Here is a 16,155-nt window from a genome sequence, read left to right on the forward strand (position 1 = left end):
ACATGAAAAAGGAAAAGTCAATTAAAAAGAAGCATTGGTAAGGCCAATATGTCTCGCCTATGCAAGGGCTATTGGCTATGCCAAAGTGTTTTAGCCCTGTTGTACATAGGTGTGGCTGCTGTTCAGCATGGTTAAAAGTTAATGGCGTAGAGGAGAGTGGTGTGACGAAGAGTGGAGTAGAGTGGTAAAGAGTGGAGTGGAGTGGAGTAGAGAGGAGAGGAGTACAGTGGAGTAGAGTGGCATAGAGTGAAGTTGCATAGAGTGGAATGGCAGAGTGGAGTGGCATGGAGTGGAGTAGGGTAGGGTGCGGTAGAGTGGAGTGGGGTAGATTGGAGTGGGGTAGAGTGTCGTAGAGTAGAGTTGAATTACGTAGAGTGGAGTTGCATGGAGTGGAGGAGAGAGGAGTGGCACAGAGTGTAATGAAGCAGAGTATGCATGGTGTGTTAGCACATTGCCATTATTGACAGCACATTTTCAATTGAAATGAACATTACATTTGCACATCCAGCTTTACTGATAAAACCACACAGGGAACAAATGATAATGTGTGGAAATGGCATTACCTAATGTAATGATTTGTTTTGATCATAATAAAATTGTTTTCAACACACTTCAGAATTACAAAACAATTTTCTTCATTTGTGCTTTCCTAATTCAGCTATATATGCACAGTTAATTTACAGACATCCAGATTTTGTTCATAGAGTGTCAGAGTCGAGTGGCAGAGAGTGGTGTGTCAGAGTGGAGGTGAACAGAAAGGCATATAGTGGAGTTCTGTAAGAGTTGAGTAGTGTCAGAGTGGATTGGCAAAGAGTAGAGTGAAGTGTTGTAAAATGGAGTATCGTAGAGTGGAGTGTCAGAGTGGCATGGAGGGAATTGCATGGAGTGGCATAGCGAGGAGTAGAGTGTTGTAGAGTGACAGAGTGGAGTTGAGTGTTGTCCGGTGGCATAGAGTGTAGTAGATTGTCATGGAGTAGAGAGGCATGGACTGAGGGAGTTACAGATTGTCCTGTAGTGTCGTAGGGTGGAGTGGCATAGAATGGAGTAGAGTGTTGTAGAGTGGAACGAAGAGGTGTAGGGTGTCGTAGAGTGGATAGACGGAGTGGAGTGGAGTGGCATTGAGTGGAGTACACATGATGTGTTAGCTCACTGCCATTATAGACAACAAATTTTCAATTGAAGTGATTGCGCATACAGTTTTACTGATAAAACTGTGCAGTACACAAACGATAATTTCATTTACAGACATTTAAATGTTGTTGTGTGCTACAAAAAAAGTTTTCTTTCCAGTACCCAGCACGATTGTCAGAAAAATCCTCTCACTTTGAAGTCAGAGAAAGAAACCAAAACACCAAGCTACTGAAGACACAGCCTAACATTTGACGTCTGTCTTTGAATGAACAGCAAATGTGACAAGAACAACAATTAAACAGGCCTGTTTACATAAAGCGAGCACTCGTGGAAGGATACAGTAAACAGGCTATATTCCACAGGATGGACATAGACGTGTTGGACAGCCTAAAACAAATGAAGCCAATGAATCGAAAAGCTAACAAATGTGAGCTACAAAGCCAATGGGAAGAAATTAGCAGAATGCTTTCCCAGTGAATCTTCAGAATGTCCCCAAGAAGTCTTATCATACCAGACAGACACATGGGTTAGGCTTAGACCTAATAAGTAGACCGGTCCACAAAACTACAAAACAAGCTTTTGATCAACGTAAGGAGGGGTTCTCTGGTGATCCTCCTGATTAGTTTTAGACAAAATGTCCTGAAAGTGCTTTTTAGTTATTACACCAGATTATATTTGCAAAAGGCGGAATGCGTGGTTACGCTTTAAAGGACTGTTTGCCTAATTTTAGAATTGAATTGCTGCTTTTAGATTCAGTTGTTGAAAGAGATGGAGGGCGTCTTCCACTATATTATTAGAAAGACAGGACAAAAACCATGCGTATGTGCTGCCCAGTTTTTAAACAGTAAATTTATCAAAACGGACATCAAATCAAATGGACGTAATGCTACAAAATCCGTATGAAATTGCCCCACAGTCAACAATAATTCTTTCTTGCAACTGATAGGTTACGACGTTGAATCCGAGCACAGTCAATTCGGTCCTTCATTCTACCAAGGTCTATAACCGGAGGACCAATAAATTGGGTATTAGTAGCTCCTGGTAGTTGTAGCACCTAGAATGGAACACACAAACAGTGGCATAAAGGGCTATATATAAAAATGCACAGTGTATGTAGCTCATCAACTCCACAACAGACATGGTCCATGGACAAACCTGGTCACAGGATATTATCTGTCAAGTTTAGCCATAAAATAGACATTAAAGTTATGGAGATAAAACTACAAAATAATTCTATACTAAAAAGGGGTCAACTCAAGTCCCACTGCTTCTAAGGTATCTCCAAATCACTGTTAATTTCGACCCTTTTTAGGCATTCCGGAGCAGACAGGGGTTACTGGGCCCAGATTTTGACAATCAAAGTGGGGTTTAACCTTTCTATTGAGCCCAAAACTGAATACCCCTTTAGAACTTGACCCTCAGGGTAGTGAAGTCAAGCAGTCCAAGGCTTACTCAGGGATGTGGTTAGACACCAAGAACTCACAACTCAATTAATGCAGATCAATAACTCAATTCTCAGTCAGTCCTTAGTCTCTGAAGAAGAAAAAATAACTTTACCTAGTTCACGCACATAACCTCAAATTTACATAAGGGTTTCAAAAGCAAGAAATTAAACTGGGCATTGACATCACCCTTCAGTGGTTAAGAGGGAAGCAGCCTGGGTGTAGTTTTGTGGGACGACCTATTAAGAGACACATAGTGCCACAATCTCCCAGTTAGTCCCCAGACTGGATGGAGAAGTTGGGGGGGGGGGGGTCCAATGAGTGGAATATGGAGGGAGGGGGGTGCTCAAGAAATCTTCAGAGGGTGATTGGCCAGGTCACATAACAGTTAACATGGTTAGTATTTGCCTGTTTGTTCTCCCTGTTTGTATGTCCCTTGTTACCTCCTCTGCCGGTAACATTGTCAAGTACTTTTTGTTGTCAGTTTGATCATAGCATGATTTTCAAGCATTACAGCTGGGCTGCATGGCCCCTAGAGAGGACCGAGTGGGAACATCTCCCCACTCCATCTGACTGCTGTGTGATGAACATCTCTGGTGCTGGCACCATATCCATGTGAGGGGAGATGGTGGCAGCACCAAGGACACTACATTTGAATTGCAGTGCTCATACCTCAGTGGATCTTGGGGCTTGAACAAATGTCTCGGCCCCATACAAAAACCTGCACCCAAACAAACTAGGTGCCCACCCCTTGTCTGCTGGGCTGTCAGTCATTGCAGTTCTCTGGCACTCAAGCTTATCCTCTGTGCAGATGGTAACCTGTAGTCAAACTTCATTTAATGACTCATGGGTGCATAGGGTGCAGCTGCTGTAGTGGACTTGGACAGATTTGCCCCAGGCTGTCACACCTTGCAGTTTCTAGTCCCAAACCTAGCGGGGGGAGGGGGAGTTGATCTGTACCACAGCCCCAGAGTACAGTTTCACGTCATCACAGTTGTGCAGACTCTGGATCGCAGAAGGGAAATCTTGGTACACTGGATTGAAATTTCTGTGCCATCTTTATACTAAGGTTGCAGACAGCTGTGGTGTATTCCAACAGTCAGCTATGAGGCCACTTATGGGCAATTCAGCTCATTTTGCTTAATACGCTCAGACTGGTCCAGCTAAGAACTTTGAAGAAGGTGTTAGCAGGATGGTGGGACTCTCCAGGCAGGAGAAACTGTAAACAAGGGAACAACAATATGGGAGACTGTCCCATTTAACTACCGTTAAATCAGTGTAGGGTGAAAGAAAATAGTCCTTCCAGTGAACAAAGGGCCTGCAAAGAGTTGAAGTAAAGTACTTAGAGTTAAAGTTTCCTCTCCCTCACACTCAAAGTTCAGACCCACTATGAAGAGAGACCAGGGAGAGGGTGTGGCCAGAGCTGCCGACGTCAGAGCTGAGGATCCAGGTTCAAGTCTCGGCATCGGCTCAATATCCTGTGATTCTGGGCAAATCACTTAGCCTCCCTGTGCGCACGGACAGTGCTTAGAGACCCTTACGGGAGATTAGCCATGCTATACAAATCCAAGCATTAAAAAAGATCCCTGCAATGTCCTTGAAGAGCATTGGAGCTCACATCTGTTGTCTGGGCTCCCTCCAATCTTCCATCTTCGGTACCACTAGAATTTATATAACATGGACTCCTGGAGCTGTGGCCACAATGCACCACAAATGCTCCTTCCATGGATCCTCGATGCATCCATACATCCATGAAGGTAGAAGCCTGGGGTCATCCATGGGACCACTCCTCTCTTACCTCAGGGGTGCCTTCGTGGGCCACGCTGATTGTGCTCTAAGTCATATATGGCACGCACTCAGTACACCTCCCGACAGCTTCTGTGCCCCTGTGCTTATGTCTCTACTAAGATGAGGCTCAAAGGCAAAGGGTTCCCTCCTTTGCATGGAGAAACATACCATGCAAATATGGCATGCCCTCTTTGGATCACGCTGGTGCACATCGAGCACAACGGTGCACCATATTGGGAAAAGGGAGCCCCAAAATAGTCTGCTGTCCCTTTCTGGAGTATCAAACTGCCCAAGAGTGCAAAAAATGGGAACAAAACTCATGAAATCATTGGCCTCAAACACATAAAATGAGTGAATTACTCAAAAACAGAAATCTCTCTACGAGTTGAAGCAGTAATATAGAAACTGTTACTTAACAGCCCTTGCATGGCCTGCATGAAATAAATGTTGCAACAATATGTCACCTAGAAAGAAATGTATGCCGAAATATTTAGCCAAACAGTTTTGAGACAATGTTGAAAACATTTCACTGCAATGTGGGAGTCTTATTCAATTTTTTTGTCTGCTTATCAAGAAGGGACAGACAACTCTCTCACACTTTTAATATAAAACGTGCAAGAAAAAACTGTACATTATTCTGTGGCTGCACCATAGTGTTTTATCCTGGATTTACGCTTAGCTCGCATATGGGTGGCGGGTCCTTGACTTTTTAAAATCATATGTGAAATTTTTGGCAGACTCTCAGCTGCATGGACTCAAATCCACTGACATGTCCAGGTTTGCACTGAGGATTACTGAGAAACTAGGCCAAAGGGCAGACGCACCCTGCTGGATATATTGTAACATACTTACCTTATGGCACCTTTGCTCCTTTGACAGGAGACTGTAAACACAAGCACAATCAAGAAACAATGTTGAAAACCTCACAACATTATATTTGATACTATGACACTCTCAACGCACAGACTGCACCCAGGATGGGTGGTTGTCACACCTTTCAAGGCCACTTACATAAACGTATATATTTTCTGTGACCTTGTTGGTGTATATTAAATGTATGAAACCCTTTTAGAATTGTGCATAGATTGGTCCATGAACGCTGTTTTAGTATGGACAAACCGAATATTGAAAAGACATGTCTTTTGTGTATTAGTTTTGAAAAATCTGTGTTCTTTTGTTCATTAAATAACCTTTAAATCTTTTTTTTAGCACTGGCACAGACTACGTTTCTGTTCACTAACGCATTATTGAATAAGACTTCTCAAAGAACTACAAAGGCCTATTCTTTGATTTGGTCTAGTGACCAATCATTGGAGTTTATACATGTAATCATCTCTACCAATTCCTTCAGGAGTTCCCTTGTGGTTATGTACTCTATGGTTACCCATCTCCCCAGGGACGACTGGGTTGCCGTAGTGTGTTTATGTAACATTCAAATAACAGACACACAGTTCTGGATAGCCAGAGCTCATAAACCTACAAACTATACAATAAAATTGTCACTTGACGTCTATTTTATATGAACGATAGTCCATTATAGCGTAGGCGAAAATAAAATGCTGCTTGTTTATAAGTACGGGGAGGGATTTATTGATAGTCAAAAGGTAAACAAGCGGATAAGGAATTCTGGTTTTTGTACTGTTCATTATATAATCTGCCTCATATTTTTATATGTAAATAGTAATAGTAAAAAATTATTTATTTATTAGAAAGTAAGTTCAGGGGCCCAAAGTTTTTTTATGAGCCTACCCATGGATTCTAGGGTTGTCGAATACTAAGGCTGCCCAGTCTGGATTCTAACTTATGTCTCTTGCCTCCACTTCCTGTCCTTTTCTCTCACTCTTGCAGTTTCTTTTAATGTCTCCTTTCTATCTTTGCCAATGTTTTACTATCTTACTCATCCTCTTTAAATTTATCTCCCTTTATTTCTTTTTTGTTCTTGGTCAAAGTCGGATGATGAAAAATAAATGCCAGTCCCTGCATCTGTGAAATAAATTAAGCCCTGCCTTGCGCTGTTTACCACCGGAGGCACTGGCGCCCTCTCTGACTCCTAAGCATCACGTGAGCTCACTTAATACCAAAGCACTTCTGATAAATAAGTAACTAATAATAATGTCAAATGCTACCACTGCACTAACATCAGGCTGCACATTAACAAGTGTGTTCCTAGAAAGAGAGGTGTCATCGAGTCATTGAAATGTTAGACTGCCAGATGCACGCTGGTGTATGCCTGTTCTGGTCACATGATTGCAGCTGTACCGCTGGATGTAAGGTATTTGGGGGCAGGCAACCGTGATGCTGTCTTTTCTTCCTGTGCTACAGCACAAATTTGTCTCCAGCACCACCTTACAGGACTCCAGATCTCCAGCACAGTGGGTGCACCAGCTAACACCCTTTTTTTAGTGTGCCATATTGTGGGTGGCAGGTTACAATATATATTATTTGCATTGATTAATCCTTGATTCCAGTGATGTCTCTTTGCTTGCCAACAACAGGGATATCATTTTAAATAATGTTTCTATAATGTGAATATTTAATATGAGTTGCTGTGAAAACGAATAAAATGTCAAGGAATACTACCCTTTAAACCCAATACCAAATATACTATTTTCTGTCATTGACTCATGGGTAGGGGTCTATAATATAAGCATTCCGAGCATATAGAGGCCCATCACCATGGTGGGCGGACAAAGTCTGCCCGCCATCGCAAGGGATTGACCGCCGAAGGTGCGGCGGTCCCGCCAGTGACGTTAGAATGCGCCCGCCACACTGGTGGGCGCACCCCGCATTTTTTACATTGCGGCAGGCGGTACTGCAAGCAGCACCTGCCGCAAGGTACAAAATGCATGTTCTGCATTTGAATGCACAACGTGACAGGCAGCGCGCGGTGCCTGCAACCTTCTACATGCAAATGTAGGGGGGTACCATGGGTACCCCCCGAGTGCACCCCCCCAACACCACGGGGGCCCACAACGGGCCCCCAATACAGAAGACTGCATGCCTTTCCATGGCAGAAAGGCATATCTCAGCCTGCATCATGATATGGATGGCAGTGTCTTGCAGACACCGCCACCATATCATGCCCTTTTCCCTCCCAGTCGACGAGTCGACCGGTGGAAAACCAGCGGGCGGTCTTTCCATCCACCAGGGTCACCCCGCCATCGTAATGTGGCAGGAAGGAAATGGTAGGCGGGCGGTGGGAACAGGCAGGCGGATCGCCACCACCATACGGGCGGAGGCGATCCATCCACCAACCTAATCGGCACCTTAGTTTGTAGCATAGCACTGTTCTTTGACACCCATCAGTACTGCTGATCCATATCCTGGAGAGTAGTCTACGAGATATAAGGCACTCCTGGTTCACACTTTAAAGGACAAAGACTTGACTTTGGCTTGCTGATAGGAGTACGATGCGATGAATGAGAAAGCGATTCCCAGGGGCAGATCATTCACAGTACACCATCTTACAAACACATTTAGGAAGTCAAGAAGTCCAGTTCAAACATAGACAGTTCTGCAGCTCCACACTGCCCACATAAAACTATCAACAAAACCTGAGAGGGGGAAACAGAGGCTCTAATGACCAGACAAGTCAGAACTCAGTAGTGTGTACTGCCTTCCACTCGGCAGTCGCAAATAAAAGTTACACAGACAGACTTGGTCTGCGGTCCGTATAAAAGTAGTGGTGAATCGTTTTAAGTGGTCTACCAAACTGATTGTTCCGTGATGCAGACAAAATAGTGGCTCCATATCTTCATATCCTGATGAAGCGACTTATGTGGCGGAACACGTGTCGGTCTGGTTTCTTTTAAAGTTTAAATTAAAATTGGAAGTTTTAAACTAATAAGGATTCTCTATTCCTCTTTTTTTCTGAATGATAAATCAAGACTACTGTTTCTGCATCACTGAACAGCCAGTCTGACAGACCACTTAAACACTGCACCACTACTTTCATACAGACCTCAGACCAAGTTTGTCTGTGCCACATAGTCCACATGCCAGGCCGCCTCTGCTTCCCTCAAGATAACCCTCTAGCTGAACCATATTATGAATATTGCAGCAAGCAAGAAGATCATACTTTTATAGAACCACATAATTATAAGAAAGAATGCACTCCTACTGAAAGTGAAGGGACACAGGAAGCAAACTGTGGAAAACCATCTAAGGAAAACGATCAATCATAGCCCTTACGGCTAGTCATAGCGTAGTACGCGAGTCAAACCAGCACATGAAGATATCGCACATCTCCATCACTCCTGGAATCCACATTTCATCCTCTGGATGAGTCATGCTTGCTTGTCCTCTACAAAATAAAGGCTTCTCAGCACTAACAGTGATGTCGCTCGTCAGGAAAGTACAGTGGGACTCTGAAAGCCAAACTTATGCCAATTTTTGTAAGATATTGTACCAGCTATACAGATCTGATTTAGAGGAGTGTGCACTCAATGTGTCCGAAGAGATACCTTTGGCCAAGACTTGGGTGTGGAAAGAGACAGGAGAACTTCAATAAAAGTCAGTCGGAAAAGAGGCCCTTTAGTCCTCCCTGCAGAACAACTGAAAATGATCCTTCCGTTAACAGAAACTGCAACGTGTTTAAAAACAAACGCAGATGGCTTGTCGGTAAAGGAAAGATGCAGACAGGACAGACTCCTACGCAAAAAGAAAACATTAAAAGTTGGCATGTTAAACCTCCCCATGTTATAAAAGAAAATAATCAAATTAAAAAGTTACCCTTAGAAAGGAAATCCAACTCATTTCAAGCCAAGGCACTTAATGCAGAAATTTTGTACAGGCAGGAAAAATAAATTAGGGCATATACAGACTTGATGGAAGTTCCTACCCACGGCATGACTAAGAAACCACCTGATGCTTTGTTAAGCCCAACTTCCACCAAAGTGCCCCAAGAAGAGTCATCCTAGTATAGTCCTTCAGAAAATCCCCAAATGCCACTATGAGCAGCCAGTTGCTAAAGCCACCAATTTAAAAGTAAAAGCACAATCCTGACCAGGATCTCAAATCAACCCCAGGGTTATGGAAACTATTACTGTTTAGATCAGGGCTCTCCAAAGTCGGTCCTAGAGGGCTAGATCCATGGCAGATTTTTCGCATATCCCCATTTAGAGAAATGTAGTTGTCTTAAAATCTTGTATGGATCCGGCCCTCCAGGACCGACTTTGGAGAACCCTGGTTTAGATGCTCTCATGTGGATATCCTGATAGGGAGGTTTGGATCCTTGTCAGTCAACATTGGACACTCAAGTCCTAGTAGAGAACCGCTGCGAGTACAATGCTGCGTATGCTGTGAGAAGATTATTGCCTGTGTGGCTATTACATCAGGGACACCAGGTTCTATGCCTAGAAATGCATCAATGCCTTCTGGATACAGTAGTTCTAGTTCCCCCCAGTGTAGGTGATATATTAGTTTACAGAGACTTGGAGAAGGGAAAAAAGGACTAGAATTATTTGACCTTGTTTGACTCATGTGATAAACTCGCCTATTCCATGCACACTGCCATCGAAATCCCACTGAGCTATATTCGTATTTGAGTGCACCCACAGATGATTGTATATCTGAATGGTGGACATTACTATGGTAATCGAGCCACAGCATCCATGAAACTCCACTACAGTCGGTATTCATTGGGCAGCTAGTCAAAAAAAAAAAAAAAAAAAAAAAAAGATTATATTAATTCACATCGTTGCCGAAAAAAATAAACTACTCGAAAATAAAAATATCACAAAACATTTCTTAGAACTGCACGTTTGTTTTAAAAAAAATTCCCTTCTGAAAACGTTCAGCCGAAGAGGTTACGCCAAGGCAGAGTCTAGTTAGAATTTGTCCGGACCCTTCTTCGCCGCTGTGGGGCATGTTTACGTTTTGACGCACGTGCACGTGCTGCGGCCTTGCAGTGAATCCCGTGCCCGCCATAAATCAGGCCTCAATCCGCGGCGCTGCCGGGAGCTCCGGCTGGGCGGGGGATGACGCGCTCTTTGTCAGGGCGGCTAATCTCGCTGTCTGGGGCCGGGGCGCAATCTGCACTGATCTGGAAGCGATTTCTCACGGCCCACATGTCACCAGCCAGAGTTCGAAGACCTCGCCTAAAAAAACAGCAAAAAAAACGACGACATGCTCTTCACTGAAAGAATTAAAACAAACTGGGGGCGGCGGGGATGGCTCCGCGAAGTCTAGTCATCTGCAATAGCTAGAAAAGCACATTGTGGTTCGGAAAGGTGTTCAGTCCTGCTTCTTGAGGTATTTCACAATACGGGAAAATATACTGGCCCTGACTACTTCGTGCGTCTCGGTGAGGTAATTTAGGGGCGCAGCCCTCAGGGGTCAACACAAGTTAGGTTTTAAGGGCCTCTCGCCACAGTTTACAAGCAGCAAGCAAGAAGTCATTCATTTAAAGCACAATGAGCCGCGTGACAGCGTGGAGCTGGAATTACCAGACAATTCCACATAGATTTTCCTATTATGGGGGATGGGGGGGGGGGGGGGGGTGTTAAGGCAGATATCACCTGCTGTCAGACTACTCCTATGCAGATGAGGGGAGGAAGGGTAGAATGTTGTCTGGCAGGGGGAGCATCACAAGAGGTAAGTTGCGTTGGGACAGTTCAACACTTTTCCAATGTGATTTACTAGATAGATTACCCAGTGGCATCTTCAGGATTTTGAGGGCACCGGGCAAGACATATTTTAAGGGCCAAGCAAGACTGTGCATGGCGGGTGTACCTGCACCTCCTCTTCTCTTTTATTGCCTGGGTATAGTGCGTGCGCCTGAACACATTACATTTTATGCCTGTGTATCCGAGCTGCAGATGTTTTAAGTCTTATGTTGGCAGTACTGAAAATGCATATTTTATACAAGCATTGGCTAATGTATTAGGTTTCGCCTATGTTATTAATAATACGTTTTTTGCTGTAAATTATAGCACCCGAAGGTCTCGGAGCTCTTTACATGAACACCAGTTATATTAGGCAAGGACACATTTATTTAGGTTCATTTTTAAAGGGAAGGGGAGATTAAGTGATGTGCCCAAAATCACAGGATGTTGAGCTGATGCGAGACTCGGACCCAGTTCTCCAGTTCCAAGGTCGGCAGCTGTGGTCACTATATGCAAAAGCTAAAACCAGGTACTGTGTGTGAATCTGCGATGTGAACAGCCTAAACTATATTGTAGGGCCACTCTACAAATGTAGTACACAGGAAATAAACCCAGTTTAGTAAATGCTATGAATGAATCACACTTTGCACAGCAGCGCTGGTCACTTGTCCATGTAATGCTCAAAAAGTCCACATGGCAAAGTTGGATCTCATCATACTTAAAACACTAGTGCCTACCTCTTGCCTTCACTCTCATTGGACTAGCCAGACAGTCAATAAATATATTAGATTAAAACACTCAGGTGATGGAGGCTTCGTTATTAGCTCAATAATAAAGTCTCAGACACAAAGCAGGATTTAAGCGAGTCGACATCAGTAAATGATCAAGAGTTACATTCACCTTTAAAACTGTAGCATGGAGATGCAGAGGCAAGGCTAAGTGTTAGAAAGTGCAACACGTCTGTGGCATAATTAGGGACCGAGCCTTTCATACGATCGAATACCTAACACTACTTACACTCGCACATAAACAGATCATAGATGTTGCCGCCATTGCACTGTAGATCTTACAGCTAATTGCACGTATGGTCACGCCGACTGCTCAAGAGCCGCAGGTAGGTCAGACGCCCAGAGAAGACTGAGAATGTCAAGAGACACATGGACTAGACAAACAAAATCCAGATACCCTACGCATGGACTCCCTCTCGCTCTACCCCGCCTTTACTCTGGCATCTCCAGAAGAGGCTGTTGACTGGCGATGAGTGGGGCAGGGAGGAGCCAGACAAGTTATGAAACCCACCCAAGCTTACGCCTTAATATGTAATGGGAGAAAAGAGGAAGTGATCGGTAACAGCACACGTCAGTGTCCAAACCGGTGTGAGCTTTACCGTGAGACACATACAACTTTCCTTTGCGCAGCTCTGCACCCCCAATTGAATGTACCCAGGTACATATATAGCAGAATACAAAAAAAACTTTGGCTATAAGTGAAGCACAAAAAAACACTGCATGATTTGGACTGCATCAACCCTGTCAGTCTAATCACCTGTGCCATATAAATATTCTGAAATTAATTTTTAAAAAAAGCCATGCAGAAACGCAACACTGTGTGCCTGAAGGGTAAGGGGAGTTTCTTGTCACCTCCATGGAAACCAATAGCGGGCCAAGTTTCAGGTAGCGTCCACATACCGTACAGAGGGCTCTATTGCTGTATGTATGTACATACACGTTGTCGTCACCGGGCATGGGGCCACCAATGGACAACCCCTGAACCTGTCCTGTCAGAAACATACCCTTCAACTTACGCTACCTCACTCCCTACCTCTGCCACCGTTCAGTGTAAGGCTCGTTGGTTTAATTCCGGTACTGCATATCTGTGCTGGTGCCAGACAAGTAAACACACACACACATATTGAGAAGGGGTGTGATGTGCAGTCTCTGTGCACACAGAGGCCCTGTGTGTCAGAGGCACAGCAATGGGAGGAGGGGGAAAGTATGGAATCGAGGATGGGGGAGAGAGGAGAGTGGGAAGGACACAAGGGCAGGGATAGGGGTTCTCTACCATGAATTTACTTTGGCAATACTTGTCGTGCCAATAAAGTAGATTGTATCAACTTCAATGGCATGTTTCTCCTGCACATGGGCAAAGTAGAAGGTGGGGTAGGTGTGCACCGATGACAGGAAAAGAAGGAGGAAAAAGCAACAGCCATCCAAGATTATAGGCAAGCGAGGTCAAGCTGCTCCGCCTGGATAGGAGGTCAGGTGCCTACTTTAATGCAAAGTAACGTCCTGAGAGGCGGCCATATTAAAATCAGGCTGTGATAAAATAATAAGAGAAGAGTCGGCATGAAATTGATGAGGCACATGTAGTTTCATATGTGAGGGGGCCGCAGTGAGAGCAGTCAGCTATGCAGGCAAGCACTGTGCAGGCAAAACATCACAAAAAAAAGTTCTGCTTCAAAAGCAGATTAAAAACAGTACTTGGGCCTCGGGACACTGATAAGAGCAAACACACGAGGATGAACAGGAAGTAGCATGCTACAGCCGTGAGAAACAGAGGAAAACTAAGTGGCAAGCAATGGAGCCAAAGAAAAGCAAGAGGGCAGAATATAAGCCCTTTTATGATATATATTAACAATAGATTTCACAAGAACAGCGCAAGCACTGTGCAAGTGAAACCTAAAAAGGAGGTTGCTCCCACTTTGAGCATGTTAAACACTGCTGAAGATGCTGCTGTGATGTGAAGTGACCCACATCTACCAACTGCACTCATTAATGTGACTGCTGGCCCTGGTAAGGTTACCAACTGTTTGGTCCCCTACAATTATATGACTAAAAAAAGACCAAATTATGCAGCAGTGTTGACTGAATTATGTAGCGAGACAAGGCAAATTATGCAGCAGCTTTGGCATTATTATTTCACTATTTTTGTAATTAACACAATGATATTGTCAAAAGTTTCCCCTCATGGTACTAGTTTAACACCAGTTTACAAAACGTGGCAACCAGAAGCTGACCGGTTACCCTTTGTAAAGGGTCAGCCACTGCACCGCACCAAGTTTACCTCTTTATTTTAGTAAATTTTTTTTCCATTTGTTTGAGTCAGAAACAATCTGAAAATGATGCAGCAGATGGCGGATTATGGGGCAAGTGTGGCAAATCCCTAATCAAGCAGAAAACGCTGCTGCTGCAGAATCACATAATTCTAGCGGCCCTGCTAATAGCACATAAAAAAAGTCTTGCATTGTGAGCTTTCTTTGCAACTAAAACCACTTCTCTGCTTCTTGGCAGAGTTCTTTCTGTGGTATTTGCACTCGTCTGCTGAAACGATGCAGTTTTCTGCTCTTTTCTCAGTGACAAACTGCATTCTCAGCCCTTCTGTCATGACTCTGTGACGGAAACCAAGGAACCCGAGTAACATTAAATTCAACTCCAGCAAGGTTTAAATACACCAGTCCCGCTACCTCAAGAATCTTGGAAGCGGAGGGAAAGCGAAAACATAACAAACCAAAGCTGTTCGCCTGAATGTCGTCCGCGCTAACCATTTCCAGAACACTTTCTGAAAATTAGAAACAGACAGGCAGCGCCTCGCCTTGGTCTGCTGAAAACACTATCGCAACTCCCCAGTCAGTGTCTGCAGAAGCAAACAGGCTGCCTTCCCCACGCCCGCTCCAAGGATGCATTGAGTATACATGGCACCCAGCCATAGAGGCCAAATCACTCCAAGAGATACCAAAAACAGCTGACGCAATGTGCTGGACGCAGCGCTACGTCTAAAAGTTTCTGGAATGTGGATTGTGGACCATGTTCACAACGTAAGCATAAGTAGAGGATGCAACACTGTGGAAAGTCATGCGAGCGCATCCTTACTCCTGCGTGAGTTTCCAGCATCGCCAGACTCCCCAAACTACTGGCCCCATTCAAGAAGTTGAGGAGAAAAGAGCGGACATGACGCAGCGCGGCTGACGCAAACTTCAGCAAGGAGCCAGCGGACTTCTCACTCACCGGACTCTGCAGGGGACGGCGTCCTCCTCTCCGTCGTAGGGCTGCTTCAGAACCCCTTCCCGGAGACTGGGGAGCGGGCAGAGGGACTTTCAGCTTCGGGGGTTTCGGGGGAAAGCGGGGGGCAGAGCAGCAGCACCCCCTCCTCCAGCAGCGGGAAAACCGAGCATCCTCCAGCCCGCAGTGCTTAAAAACACACACAAGAAAACAAGACTCGCCCGATGCCTCCTCTGAGGAGAAAAAGTCCACGGCAGCTCCCAGAATAAGTGTCCCCTTTTAGGCACACGGCGCCTTCTCCTCTCTTCTCTGAACTCCGATGTTTTTCGTTGAGCACGGAGCCTCCTGGTCTGGGCTCTGCTCTTCTCCAGGTTGTTGTCAGCGTGGGTCAGGTCTCTGCCTCTCCCTCTCTCCCTGACTCATCCATCCCCTCTACTGCACCTCCCCTCCACCCCTCCCGCTACCCTGATAAAACGGCAAAGAGAGGAACCATGTGTGAACTGGCTCAGCAGCGCCACCCAGTGTCCGCTGCCTGGGAGTTGCATCCCTCTCGGCTGCTTTCAGAGCATTGTTTTCCATTGTTTGTCATACCACATTAAGTGGAAAATCGAGGGTTGACCCGAGTAAGAGCAAGGGTCACACATGCTTCCACTGTACGTGGACCATCAGCTTGGTGGAGCCTGCATTTTTCACCAGGGCTGCGGTGCCCTTTAAAACATGACTGCATTCTCAAGGCATGTTAAACTTTTAATTTGGACTGGATCCGCGTTTCTTTGCAGACGGCCTTAGATTTTATATCGAAATCAGGTTTGTATACGACGTTTTGTATTCCAGCAAATACCCCAACTAGCGACCAAAAATCGTACCAACACACATTTTCAGTCAATATTTAAGTGGTAAAAGAAAACTACAAGGCCCAGAATACAAATGTCTGTTGGCTATAAGTTCAGATCTGGAGGAAGGTATCACACGCGACAGGGGTCACTTGGTATTTATGCGGTTAACTGAAATCCTCAGGGATTATTTACTGTGATTGTTCATGGGCGCTGCGGTTCACCGCATTGCCTTGATTTACCAAGGTTCAGCTCGACCCGCGTGAATAACCTCTGTTATGTCATCACAAAACTTTGTTTCCCCTGATGATTTTCTTGTAAAAGAGAAATAGTTTCTGTCTGTGATAGTAGTGGTTCT

The 16,155-nt window shown here is 44.8% G+C and overlaps 1 protein-coding gene across 7 annotated transcripts in view; it reads right to left on the reverse strand.

The window, feature by feature from the left end:
• Nucleotides 1-15,377, reverse strand: part of PTPN13 (protein tyrosine phosphatase non-receptor type 13) — an 830,096-nt gene extending 814,719 nt beyond the window's left edge. For 5 of the 7 annotated variants that reach the window (XM_085636547.1, XM_085636545.1, XM_085636546.1 and 2 more), the window contains exon 1: nt 14,971-15,377. The gene's annotated coding sequence lies outside the window, so the exon portion shown is untranslated. The remainder of the gene's footprint in view (nt 1-14,970) is intronic. The other 2 variants (XM_085636550.1, XM_085636549.1) reach the window with 1 other exon arrangement.
• Between the last annotated feature and the right edge of the window lie 778 nt (nt 15,378-16,155).

This window comes from Triturus cristatus, chromosome 2_1 (genome assembly GCF_964204655.1).
Source record: "Triturus cristatus chromosome 2_1, aTriCri1.1, whole genome shotgun sequence".
Lineage (NCBI taxonomy): Eukaryota > Metazoa > Chordata > Amphibia > Caudata > Salamandridae > Triturus > Triturus cristatus.